Below are 15161 nucleotides of genomic sequence, written 5' to 3'. Positions count from 1 at the left end.
GTACCTCACATTCGATTGATAGGTACCGAACATTCGATTGATCGGTATCGCACATTCGATTGATCGGTACCGCACATTCGATTGATCGGTATCGCACATTCGATTGATAGGTACCGAACATTCGATTGATCTGTACCGTACATTCCATTGATAGATACCGAACATTCGATTGATCGGTACCGCACATTCGATTGATCGGTACCGCCCATTCGATTGATCGGTAACGCACATTCGATTGATCGGTATCGCACATTCGTTTGTTCGGTACCGCACTTTCGATTGATCGGTACCGCACATTCGAATGCTCGGTGCGGCACATTCGATTGATCGGTACCGAACATTCGATTCATCGGTACCGAAAATTCGATTCATCGGTACCGCACATTCGATTGATAGGTACCGAACATTCGATTGATCGGTATTGCACATTCGATTAATCGGTACCGAACATTCGATTGATCGGTACTGCACATTCGAATGTTCGGTACCGCATTTTCGATTGATCGGTACCGAACTTTCGATTGATCGGTTGCGAACATTCGATTGATCGATAACGCACATTCGATTGATCGGTTCAGCACATTCGATTGATCAGTTCCTAACATTCAATTGATCGATACCGCACATTCGATTCATCGGTACCGAACATTCGATTCATCGGTACCGCACATTCGATTGATAGGTACCGAACATTCGATTGATCGGTATCGCACATTCGATAATTTGGTAACGCACATTCGATTGATAGGTGCCGAACATTCGATTGATCGGTACCGCACATTCGATTGATAGGTACCGAACATTCGATTGATCAGTACCGCACATTCGATTGATAGGTACCGAACATTCGATTGATCGATACCGCTCATTCGATTAATCGCTGCGCACATTCGATTGTTCGGTAACGCACATTCGATTGATTGGTAACGCACATTCGATTAATCGGTACCGAACTTTCGATTGGTCGGTTCCGAACATTCGATTGATCGGTAACGTACATTCGATCGTTCGGTACCGCACATTCGATTGATCGGTACCGAACTTTCGATTGATCGCTACCGCACATTCGATTGATAGGTACCGAACATTCGATTGATCAGTACCGCACATTCGATTGATAGGTACCGAACATTCGATTCATCGATACCGCTCATTCGATTAATGGCTGCGCACATTCGATTGATCGGTAACGCACATTCGATTCATCGGTACCGCACATTCGATTCATCGGTACTACACATTCCATTCATCGATACCGCTCATTCGATTAATCGGTAACGCACATTCCATTGATCGGTACCGCACTTTCGATTGATCGGTACCGCACATTCGATTGATCGGTACCGCACATTCGATTCATCGGTACCGCACATTCGATTCATCGGTACCGAACATTCGATTCAACTGTAGGCCTACCGCACATTCGATTCATCGGTACTGCACATTCGATCAATCCGTTTCGCACATTCGATACATCGGTAACGCACATTCGATTGATAGGTGCCGCGCATTCGATTGATCGGTACCGCACATTCGATTGATCGATACCGCACATTCGATTGATCGGTACCGCACATTCGATTCATCGGTACCGCACATTCGATCGATCCGTTTCGCACATTCGATAAATTGGTAACGCACATTCGATTGATAGGTGCCGCGCATTCGATTGATCGGTACCGCACATTCGATTCATCGGTACCGAACATTCGATTCATCGGTACCGAACATTCGATTGATCGGTACCGCACATTCGATTGATAGGTACCGAACATTCGATTGATCGATACCGCTCATTCGATTAATCGCTGCGCACATTCGATTGTTCGGTAACGCACATTCGATTGATTGGTAACGCACATTCGATTAATCGGTACCGAACTTTCGATTGGTCGGTTCCGAACATTCGATTGATCGGTAACGTACATTCGATTGTTCGGTACCGCACATTCGATTGATCGGTACCGAACACCGCACATTCGATTGATCGGTACCGAACATTCGATTGATCAGTACCGCACATTCGATTGATAGGTACCGAACATTCGATTCATCGATACCGCTCATTCGATTAATGGCTGCGCACATTCGATTGTTCGGTAACGCACATTCGATTGATTGGTAACGCACATTCGATTAATCGGTACCGTACATTCGATTCATCGGTACCGCACATTCGATTCATCGGTACTGCACATTTCATTGATCGATACCGCTCATTCGATTGATCGGTACCGCACATTCGATTGATCGGTACCGCACATTCGATTGATCGGTACCGCACATTCGATTCATCGGTACCGAACATTCGATTCATCTGTAGGCCTACCGCACATTCGATTTATCGGTACTGCACATTCGATCAATCCGTTTCGCACATTCGATACATCGGTACCGCACATTCGATTGATAGTTGCCGCGCATTCGATTGATCGGTACCGCACATTCGATTGATCGATACCGCACATTCGATTGATCGGTACCGCACATTCGATTGATCGGTACCGCACATTCGATCGATCCGTTTCGCACATTCGATAATTTGGTAACGCACATTCGATTGATAGGTGCCGAACATTCGATTGATCGGTACCGAACATTCGAATGTTCGGTACCGCACATTCGATTGATCGATACCGCACATTCGATTGATCGGTACCGCACATTCGATTGATCGGTACCGCACATTCGATCGATCCGTTTCGCACATGATTCGATAATTTGGTAACGCACATTCGATTGATAGGTGCCGCGCATTCGATTGATCGGTACCGCACATTAGATTGATCGATACCGCACATTCGATTGATCGGTACCGAACATTCGATTGATCAGTACCGCACATTCGATTGATAGGTACCGAACATTCGATTGATCGATACCGCTCATTCGATTAATCGCTGCGCACATTCGATTGATCGGTAACGCACATTCGATTGATTGGTAACGCACATTCGATTAATCGGTACCGAACTTTCGATTGGTCGGTTCCGAACATTCGATTGATCGGTAACGTACATTCGATTGTTCGGTACCGCACATTCGATTGATCGGTACCGAACTTTCGATTGATCGCTACCGCACATTCGATTGATCGGTACCGAACATTCGATTGATCAGTACCGCACATTCGATTGATAGGTACCGAACATTCGATTCATCGATACCGCTCATTCGATTAATGGCTGCGCACATTCGATTGTTCGGTAACGCACATTCGATTGATTGGTAACGCACATTCGATTAATCGGTACCGTACATTCGATTCATCGGTACCGCACATTCGATTCATCGGTACTGCACATTTCATTGATCGATACCGCACATTCGATTGATCGGTACCGCACTTTCGATTGATCGGTACCGCACATTCGATTGATCGGTACCGCACATTCGATTCATCGGTACCGCACATTCGATTCATCGGTACCGAACATTCGATTCAACTGTAGGCCTACCGCACATTCGATTCATCGGTACTGCACATTCGATCAATCCGTTTCGCACATTCGATACATCGGTAACGTACGTTCGATTGATAGGTGCCGCGCATTCGATTGATCGGTACCGCACATTCGATTGATCGATACCGCACATTCGATTGATCGGTACCGCACATTCGATTCATCGGTACCGCACTTTCTATTGATCGGTACCGCACATTCGATTCATCGGTACCGAACATTCGATTCATCTGTAGGCCCACCGCACATTCGATTCATCGGTACTGCACATTCGATCAATCCGTTTCGCACATTCGATACATCGGTAACGCACATTCGATTGATAGGTGCCGCGCATTCGATTGATCGGTACCGCACATTCGATTGATCGGTACCGCACATTCGATCGATCCGTTTCGCATATTCGATAAATTGGTAACGCACATTCGATTGATAGGTGCCGCACATTCGATTGATCGGTACCGCACATTCGAATGTTCGGTACCGCACATTCGATTGATTGCTACCGCACATTGGATTGACCGGTACCGCACATTGGATTGATCGGTACCGCACATTCGATTCATCGGTACCGAACATTCGATTGATCGGTACCGCACATTCGATTGATAGATACCGAACATTCGATTGATCGGTACCGCACATTCGATTGATCGGTACCGCACATTTGATTTATCGGTAACGCACTTTCGATTGATCGATACCGCACATTCGATTGTTCGGTACCGCACATTCGTTGAATAGGTATTTTAATAATAGGAGTTACACCTAATTAGACTCTAGCAGTGGCGTAGCCAGGATTTCCTTCAGTGGGGGGGGGGGGGGCGTTGAGGGGCTTGACCATTTCCTGGGAGGGTTTCATTTAACTAATTAAGCGGACCGCCACCATTCGTTGGCGCGCAGCCTACCGAAAAAATTGAGCTTTTTTTGTTTGTTTAAATCTTTAGATCGTTGGAAATGACACTTCCCAGGCCTTGTAAGCTGCCATAAAGTTTCCTCAACATCCTTTATTTTGAGATCCCATGTCTTGATATGGCCATTAAATAGTTTAGTGATATAGAAAGGGGACGAACAGTCTGGTAAGTTACTTTGAAATATCTGGACTATTTTTTGTGAGTTTGACACCGGCCTTAACATTTTTCGACAAATCTGCAAATTGCGCTTGGAAAATAAGGAAAGATTGACTGGGCTTTCAGGCAAGTAACATACTGAAATGACCGAACTATATGTAAAACTGACATCAAAGATTGCGTCTGAAATATTATTAGGGTGATAGACTGATTGAGCGGTAGTTTTCAGCGATAGTATTATCTCCTTTCTTGAAAATTTGGTTTTGTAGCGGTTTCAAGAGCATCAGGGTACGTCTCAGAAGTGAAAACCTGATTCATCATGGAGATTCGAGACCATTCAGACCAACGATATATTTTTCGCACATTTAATTTTTTGTTCGACACCCAAAACCCCAGTGGGAGGGCGGCTGGGGCGACAAGCTTTCATGGGGGCTGTTTCGTACGGATTTTCGCCAATGTTGGATCGGTTTGCTGTTGTCCTTTTAGAACTTCTGGAGTTACGATACCAGGTAGAGGATTCTTAATTCTTAGAGGCTTAAACGCTTTATCTTTCTTTAAATGACTACGCGTTTCAACTGCATTAGCAATTGCGTTTGTTTCGTGTTCAGTCTGTTGACTGGTCACGTCATCAATCACTCGATTTGGCGGGTTCTCTACAATTTCAACCATTTCATTTGGAGGGGTTGCTACGGGTTCAAGAATTTCATTTGAAGCGGTTGTCACATTTTGAGGTTTTCATTTTGGATCAGGGTTGCCATGGTTATTTTAATTTTAATAAGCATGTTCATCCAACTTTTTCTTCAAATTTAGGAGCTAAATGAATTGGAATAGCATTACATTCTATACTGTGTGATAGTATATACTTAGAGACCTCATGTGTACACACCATGTTTGTTTACAAACATCAACTCACTGCAACATGCTATATATGCAGTGTGTGGGTGAGTGCATTGTAGTATAGTCAGATACTCCCATGTTACACACTGTTTTGCTTCAAAAATCAAACTTTCCCTCTCATTAAAAAAAAAATTATAAAATGTCACAAGTCTTCCAATATTAAAGGAAATGCATTAAGCCCCCAATAGCAATACCACTCATGAATTAGGAATGGTACCCTGCTCAGTTTGCCTGGGCCGCTTTTAACATACTAAAAGGGGGACATAGCCCCCTTCACAGCCAAGCCAGTTAGATCATCAGGCCCTCCAGTGACATATTTTAGCCATGCCAGTATATTGTTGTATTCTAAATTGTGCCGACATGTCATGGTGATGATGGTCGCTTCTTGAACATTGCCCCCCCCCTCCACCCACCCCCTCCACTAAAAATGTCTTAAAACCAGGCCCTGAAGTGTGCCTGTTCTCAACATATGTCATGTCTTGCTATGCATGGAGGACAATGCTGAAAGGGAAGTAATCAGAGGAAGCAAAAACACATAAATCATGTCCTCATTATTGTTACCGTTTCAGGTTTGCATAAACTATAAGCTGTAAAGAACACAAACAGGTTAACAGGTGGTAAAAATGACTGCTTTATTTCAATTCCCATGAGTAGGTGATGAAGATAAATTACAAATTTTACCTTTCTTGTGATTAAAATTTGAACTTATAATAAAGGAGATATTAAAGTCTTCTTGGGTTTGAACAGTAATTTTTACTTATTTCAAAAGCATCAACCATCTACATGCAAATTCCTAATGAGCACTGTGTTGCATGATAACATAAAGTAAATCTTGCTTTTTATGTGGATTGTACAGTAATGTTAAAAATATTGGAGTTAATTCCTGTCTGACTACTGATAGAATCTTCTACCTGGTATATCCATAACATCCATAGCTATCAATGTGATGTTTCTGCATAGGGACATTCAAAACAATTACAATGTACCATATCTAAGGAAGATTTAAAATAAAATACATTTGGTATGGATTTACACTAGCAAGGTCACTCAGGAATATTTTAAAGTTTGATTCAATTCCAAGCCTTGCGTTACCTTATTATATGAACCAGGTGAGCCCCAAACATTAGTTCAATTTCATTTTTAGGGACATGTTTATGTATAACAGCTTGGTTTCAGAATAGTAATGTTAATAGTTAAGTTTGAAGTCCATGGTTTGAATATTTAATGCCCATGACATACATAAGATCTTATAGCCTTTGCAATTTAAACTAAAGTCACTTCACACCTTTTTGGCTTTAAGTGTTTTACCTTTTTGTATTTGAAAGTTGCATCAAGGTGACATATAACCCACGTTGGGGTTGATGTCTGTCTGATTACAAATAGAAGCTATACTTGGTATATATTCCATAACATCCATAGCTATCACTGTGATGTTCTGGAATAGTAGGGACATTCAAAAAAATTACAATGTACCATATCTAAAGAAGATTTAAAGGTAGTCAGTACACGCCCCAAACTTATAGCATGCTATAATTGCTAGAAGTTTTCAAAAAGTATTTTCCTGGAGGACTTTACTCTCCAAGTTGTTCTCAGACATTTTTATGGAACACACAAGATGACTGATTGTCCCAGTGGGGAAACTTTCCTCGAAACTTGTAATTGGAACAGTTTAAAAATTTTGACCAAAGGTGACCATTTATGAATATCTAGCATATTTGGGGCCAATACAGCATACCTTTAAATAGAATTAAGTTGGTGCCATTAACACTGAGCAAGGCCACTCACAATTGTCAAAGGTCACACCCTGTAAAGTCACTCTAAACACAATAAATTAAAGTGGCATGAAGTTCCCACCAGATCTTGTGCTTGGCACATGACTATCATCTAATGGGTATTCAGGTATATCCATAATATTCCTAGCTAAGATGTTCCAGCATAGGGAAAATTCAAGCCAATTACAATATACCATATCAAAGATAAAGAAGAATAAATTTGGTGCGCATTTACACTGAGCAATGTCACTCAGGAATACGTATTATAAGTTAGTGGTCACTGTACTGATTAGTGTGGTTGAAGGGTGGCCATTTGGGGTCATCCAAAGTTCAAATGCAAACTATTAAAAGGTCTTAAGTGTATCTCCAGGACTGCCTGCTGTACAAAATCTGGAGCAATATCTAAAATATGGTTCAAATCAAAGCCTTGGGTGGTTTATAGGAAACAGTAGAGCCGATGTTAGTGCAATGCCCTGGTCATTTTACAAGCACAATTATATTGTCCCAATATTGTCCCAAATAAGATGTTGACAACACCTAGAATATATCAAGAGAAGCAGCAGTGGTTCAAACAATGTAAATTTCACTAGAACTATACCACAGTGAGTGAAGTGATGGAAAAATACTTTGTCATATTTACATTAATCGTGATGGAAGGTGACCAGCAAAAAGTGTCTTCATCCTGGTTATTGTAGTTCCTCTTCAGTATCATCATCATCATTATCATCATCACCATTGTTGACTTGTTATTTGTCGCTATTCGCAACCCATGGAACTTAAGTTTACTTTTGCACCATAGCAGCCACTTGTTTACTGTGGTCTGAAAACATCATGCATAGAAAAGACCTTGGGCAAGAGAAGTACGTATATGCTGGGAGCATCAGAATTAGAGCCAACAATCAGAGCTCAAAGTAAGTTAGTTTTACAATCATCATCGTCATTGTAATCATCACTCACTCCTAATTCACAAAAACTAATATAACCATGCCTTCCTTGAAAGACCTGAACTGCTCTACACAAGATTCATTCAGTGAACGAAAGGAATGTTCCTCCTCTTTGAGTAGTGAAAGGAGACCCTCCTCTCTGAGAGACAATGGTTCTCCGAGCTGACATATGGCACTTTGCACAGCCTCAACTTGTGCACCATAACATTTAGTGAAATTATCCATTTCTTTTGATATAATTTGGTTGTCCTCTGAAGATCTTTCGAAGTGGTTGAAGGCATCAATGGCTCTTCTACGGATAGAGAATGGTACATGATCTTGATGGTCCTGTAAATAATAAACGGTAGTTACCATTTCATGAGAAACACTTAGATGACAATAGATGTCACTCATGGGGTCAGCAGCTGAAATGGGAATGGGTTTGTCTGATAAACAGCATTTGTTCAACAGGCTCAGGGAACTTTTCAATGATTGACTGGTTCTTTTCATCTGCCCAGTCACTCTATGAGCAATTGCTTGTCCATCTATATATCAAGAAGTGAATTGAAAATGAACTGCTAATGTTGGTTCTTGTTATATTCTGGTATGCAAAAGGTGTCATTCGGTTATTGCTAGTATTTGAATAAGCAATAATTATGAAAGAAAACAGAACATAGTACACATACTTGCATACATAGGCGTACGAGGCGGGGGGCAGGGGGCAGACTGCCCCCCCAAATTTCCAGAGGACAATAAATTCGGGCAAAAGTCCTGAAAAATTCGGGCAGCCTTAGAGGAGAAAAAAAAATATATATATATAGAAATATGCAGTAGCTTGCCCGAATCTTTTTCAAATTTTTGCCCGACAATTCTGTGGAGAGCGTTTTATGTTATTTATTTTGTGACATTAATATTACTATAGGCCTAATGATTTTCTTTATTTAGCATCATGTTGCCCGATATTTCCGGGTAACACCACCGTAAGCGCAGCTCATCTGGGCTACCATGGTTTTTGCACTATCAAAAAAATTTCTAACTAGTACGGTCAACTGTATACCTGGACATCCCTGACATGAGTGTATATAAGAAACGTTTTCTTGTTCATGGATGTTGGGTTTACAGGTTTATCATATTCTTTGTTATTTTTTATACTTTTTTGTGAGACAAATTGCAGTCTCACCCGACACAGCGACATTATTCCGCCTACGTGTCGTTGAACAATGTATGTTTTTCTGGAGGTAGCTGAGTACTGTGTTAAAATAATAAATATGGTAACTAAATAGGAGCTTAAAAAATATACTGTCCAATTTTTCCCCTTCAAAGTGATGTTACCATTTTTTCTTCTTCTAATTTACCAAAGTTTTGGGGAATAGGCCATCAGCTGAAGGTCGAAATTCGCTTGTTTCGTTCCAGCAACTGCGGGTCTAAAATTTCTCTACAGCATTGAATACATAAATTAATTAAGATTCATGATCCAAAAGTTCTCCATGTACTTTCCTGCAGTTTTTTTGCAATTCCGCTCGAAAGATCGAACTATATTTTTTATTGCGTATGTCAAGGAACTTGCCGTTTTACGTTCAAAAGTTGTGCGCCAGTGAGATATCTGTACCATGTGATATGAATTGTCCAATGAGCCATGAGTTCTGTGTGCAACTTTGTAGAAAACAACAAACATGGCGGCTCCCACGGGCGCTAGTCAGTCTCCGACACACGGAAATCTACAGTGCTCAGTGCACATTGAATCTGTAAAATTTGAAGCATTCAAGGCACTGACGAATAAACGATGGACTAAAGTTACTTCCTGCGCTAAAGATTGGCTTAATCTCAGCGGCGGAGACAGTGATATCGCCGTACTACTGATTACTCCATGGCCTACTACGATCAAGCGTGTGTTCAACAGCATAGTATGATGGGGTTCCACGATAAGTGTTACAGGCGGTTCATTGATAGCAAGCACATTGCTGCAAGAAAACGGACAGTTCCAGAGGAGACCCCATATGATTTTAAACGAAGAATTGACGGAAAAGATCGAGGAAACCAAGCAGAAGCTCTGGTGTATTGCCTGTTCAATTTATTATATGTGGGAAAAGGTACAATACATTACTAGGCGTTGCAAACGGGACAAGCTGCAGCAGGCAGAGACTTTCGATGGAGGTAAGCCTAAACATACTACACGACTCTACTTGTACTTCTGTGGCATAGTTGAAGTGTTAAGAGAAGTTGCATAATGCAAGATCAGTAGCTCTTATGGGATATAATCCAAGTCAAAACTCAAAGGGCACAGTGTTGGACCTGAACATAATATAATTAGTGGCATGGTCATCTGATTTGTTTTGTTATATGGTGGTAGGAACGGAAATTTGTTTCAAATTCTCCATCTGGGCACTAGCCTAAGTGTTAAATACAGGCTTCATAGTTTTCTTACTGTGGCCCTTTATTTGAATGATAGAGATATTATATTAGTTAGAAAAATAAGTGTAACAAAGGTGCAATAAGGTTAGGTTTGCAAGGTCTTATGGTCAGCCTGTCTAGCTTTACCAAAATGAACAAGTATCTGTCTCCTTTATTATTAGTAACAGATATAATCTACCATTGTATAATTTAAACCATAACCATAACATTAAGAGATAATGTACTGTACTGTCAAAAAAACCTGTTTTAATTCTTTTTTGCATGACACTGGTTTGCAAAATTTGAATGTGTCTTTGTTTGTCCGTAGAAGATGAGCAGATCACATGGTATATAAATAAAATTGTCTTAGTTCTTATTTGTTCAAACTTACATTTTGATCAACAGAAAATGCAAAACAATTTGCTTTTTTTATTTCATTTTATTAAGGTATTGCTTCGACAAGCAGCAGAGCGGAAAAAAGATGAGCCCAGATTTTATGAATATTAGAGGAAAAGACCGTGTTGCCATTGAAGTGAGGTACCACTCTCTATGTTGAAGAAACTAGATACAATTCTTGACAAGGAAGACATACAGATCTTGAAAGGTAAAGTACTCTCTCTCCAATGTGTGGTTCATTGAGTGTTCAGGGGTGGATCTAGGACTTTTGGAATATGGGGGTCCTCCCCAAAGGAAAATTAAAAAATTCTCTAAACGCTTTGAGATGCAATATCAGGTTAATCTTTTCATTGAAATTATTAAAGTAATTTGCAACATATTTCTAGCTGAATTGTACTAATTATATTGGTACCCCATCATAAAATGTGAGACTCAAAAATATCGCATTTCATGGTACAAGGTGTTCTGTTCATCTCCTCCTCAGAGCAGAGTTTACCACCAAAAAAGATGGTCTGATCCAGCATGTTAAGCGCTGCACCAACCAGGCTGCTATTCACAGTAGGGCATTGCAGCAAAGGATTGATGCACTCTCACCAGAGGGACATGGATGGAAACTTGAAAATGATGACCTTATAATCACTTGGATGACGAAGCCACCTGACCCAGATGTTTTGCTTCAGTGTGTCAGCAGTAGCTGTAGAGTCGGCAAATGTCTTAAAGGAAGATGTTCCTGAATGAATGCACAACTACCGTGTACAGACCTATGTAAATATAGAAATTGCAGCAACTTCCAAGAAGATGTTGAGATTGTTGATGCAGGGGAAGATGATTTGGAGGATGAACTGTGATGGTGTTAAATCTTGATATCTTAGTCTGAAATTTTAATCAAGTTTGAAGTTTTTGAAGAGGGTTAACTTTTTCAAAGTCATGTTGTCATTATTTTGTTCCCCAGAGTTTAAAGGAACCAGAAAACATGATCTTATTCATATATTCATTTTAGCTATTAGTAGTTTTACGTAGATTATCCTACCTACCAGACACCTTTGATAAATATCCACATTTTCTTCAAATCACACTTTTTTTTGAGAGGGGAGGGGAGGGGGGAGGAGGGTGTTATGGGCATGCTTTGCCTCTTGCATATTCACAACTACATTTACTGATGACGATGACGCAAATACCGCGTCCTGAAACCAGTCAAAGGTTTATATACTGCTGTTGGGGAACCATCGCCCCTGACCCTGTTCCAATATCACGGTTCTTTATTGTTTGCCGTAACATTTCGTTACCTGTTTTATTCATATTGTTAATATGTTCTGTGCATCTGTTCAAGTTTTGACTGAAGGATATTCAAGTCTTTAGTGACTTTTATTTCATCTAATTATCTTCACCTCTACTACGGAATAGACTTTCCCTTTTCCATACCATATCTGACTTCCATGCAGTGAATTGAAGTGGATACTGTTAAGACTAGTACAACTGTCCTTGGATGAACTTTTAATCACTTATTAATTCCGCGCCGCGCCTTTTGATGAAGAACCTGTATCTTGAATCATCGCAAAGGCCCAGCTCTACTACACCATTGAGTGTATCGACCCAGTCTTAATAGATACATTATTTCTTTCTATCTGGGGCTTAAGTTAACTGTCTTTGTTATTCACTTATTTGTACCATTCACCTTTATTATTCATATTATTTGTAGAATATAGAACTATTATTATTCAAAATACCATTCGAAACCTTGTCGATCTTTTCTTTTATACGTTAACTCCCTTGGAAACTCTTTTTGCAGGAATACGAATTATAAACATGTCGTTTCAGTAACAAGGAGAAAGTACCTAGTTTTGCAGAAGACTGTAGAAAGAGTATTAAGGTAACGGATATATACCGACTATAACTTTATTTCACATCTACGATATGCCATGACGTCTTAGTGTGCCAACTTATATATTGATTTATACAAAAGAAATAGCTCACTGGTCTTGGGGCATTGGTACATCTCATTGTAACTAGGGATTTAGCTACATGTAAAGTAGAGGGGGTCGCATTTGTAAAACAGTTTGGATGGGGAGTGTAACAATTATGGAGAGGAACTTTTCATTATATGTGTATATTTACGCATACATGCACAGACGAAATGCATTCATAACATAGGGGGGAAATCTAAAAATATTTGATTTATTACAAAGCATTATATCTGAGTTTATTAAAAGTGGTACATTTTTATAATCAAAACCCTTAAGTTATAATGTGCAAAAATTGTATTTCATATTTCAAAGTTGAAAATGTGATTTTTTACCATTTTGGCGAAAATGGAGGGGGGGGGGGGCACAACTTGTAATGCCTGAAAACAACCCTCACTGACCCTTAGACCAGAATCCTCTTCCACCATTCTTGTAACCCTGACCCAACTATTTTACAAAAAAAATATATCAGTCGTAATTTAACATATAAGAAAAGAGTGGTATGTATGCACCACTGTACCAAATCTAACGTTAGCACATGTGTTCCTAATACATAGCATCGTAGCACGTAATGTCTACATAACATACCCAATTTCAAGGGTTTCTTACAAAAATACTGCAGGAAATTTTTTGGAGAACTTTTGATATAATGTTTGTGATGCATTAAACTACCCAAAAATGCATTAAAAGTCTAGACCCGTTGTTGCTGGAACGAAACTGATTTTACAGCCACATTTTGAGCTTCAGCTGATGGCCTAGAAGTGTAAATTTCTAAACAGGAGATTATAAAATAAAGAATGTTTAGATGCAACTTGCAAGACCTCAGAAGTGCCATTTCCGGCAATCTGAGTGGCAGTTTTTGCCAAAAAATTTCTTGTACGCTACACGCCAACCGATGGTGGCGCTCCGCTTAGATAGTGTCACAGGTACTTTCGGGCACAAAATTTTCTGCCCCCCCCCAAACTGAAATGGTCCCGTACGCTTATGCTTGCATAGTCAATGTATACATTCCTGTGCGTGAATGAGTTATACCTACCAATTGATCTCGCTATATACACACATATAGGCCCTGGATATTTATGCAAATCAGAATCTCTGTAATAGTGAAAGGAAATGAAATATGTGTTATTGTATGCTTTGCTGAGAATACGCAATTACATACATGTATAGCAACCGAAACGTAGTGCATTCAATGAAATGGCTGAACAACCCACCACTGTACTTCCTTCAGGTAGATATACTCAACAGCCTGGCTTCTCATTTTTTTCCAGCAACCCATTTTTTCTTTTCAGCTGTACTTCATGCATTTTACTTATATATTGTGGAGAATTGGTGGTCCATCTGTTGATACCATTATTTTTCTCCGTGTTGGCCAATGATTCTCTAAGTCTGCAGGTGACAAAAGTACATCAAACATTCCTATCTATTTCTGTATAACACATCCATGGGCGGCGATCATGGGGGGGTGGGGACGAGGGGACATGTCCCCCCAATATTTTAGGTGGGGGGATATAGTATCTAATATTCCCCCAATATTTGGTGGCATAGTCTTTTTGTGTGGCTATAAACAGAAAATAATGCGTGAGATTATTTATCCAAATCATATTTGGCGGTGGCTAAAACTTCATCCAACACATGCTCCATGAGGTAAATGACTCTTGTGGTCGTTTCTGTGACCTGTGACCGTATAGCATGTTGTCACTCATGATTATTATCATGTCTGTACATCTCTTGTGTATGAGCGTAAGTACGTACAATCATATATATGATCCACATCGATACGGGTTCACTGGGTTTCCATTTGGCCTGTTTCCTACATGATTTCTAACCGCAGGGGCTAAAGGGGTGACCAGGGGCAAAGGGGTGACCGCCCCACCGCCCCCCCCCTCGAGCATATTTTTTGCATTTTTTATGATATCGAAGTTTTATAGTAGCCGTTATAAGAGGTTTTAATATTTTAATGATGCCACAAACTGCAGATTTCACTTGTCCCTTAACTGAGCTTCAAGCTAAGTTTAGATCCACAATGGCTACATAGTATGGCAAGCCATATGGGACAAACACCACATAATATATTAATACAAATATATACGCGTCTTATTTCAAATATATACGCGTAAATATTATTAGCCAATCACAGGGCTTGAATATATCCCAGCATTAATTTGAATATATACACGGATTAATTAGAGTATATACGCGTATTAAATCTAATATATCCTCGTACTAATTTGAACATATACGTGGATTAATTCGAATATTTATGCAGATTAATTTGAAAATAAAG

The 15161-nt window shown here is 40.1% G+C and overlaps 2 long non-coding RNA genes across 2 annotated transcripts; one reads left to right on the top strand and one right to left on the bottom strand.

Annotated features, from left to right (window-relative positions):
• Positions 1-5990: 5990 nt before the first annotated feature.
• LOC139969021 (uncharacterized) lies at positions 5991-14227 on the bottom strand. Its single transcript, XR_011793623.1, has 3 exons — positions 14089-14227; positions 13911-13969; positions 5991-8474 (listed from the first exon to the last, which is right to left on the bottom strand). It is a non-coding gene; the product is annotated as an uncharacterized lncRNA (long non-coding RNA).
• LOC139969014 (uncharacterized) lies at positions 9766-13638 on the top strand. Its single transcript, XR_011793620.1, has 3 exons — positions 9766-10280; positions 10965-11121; positions 11398-13638. It is a non-coding gene; the product is annotated as an uncharacterized lncRNA (long non-coding RNA).
• Positions 14228-15161: the final 934 nt, after the last annotated feature.

The sequence above is a fragment of the Apostichopus japonicus genome, chromosome 6 (assembly GCF_037975245.1).
Source record: "Apostichopus japonicus isolate 1M-3 chromosome 6, ASM3797524v1, whole genome shotgun sequence".
Lineage (NCBI taxonomy): Eukaryota > Metazoa > Echinodermata > Holothuroidea > Aspidochirotida > Stichopodidae > Apostichopus > Apostichopus japonicus.
Note: the sequence above shows the minus strand (reverse complement) of the source record. Positions and strands in the feature narration are given on the sequence as shown.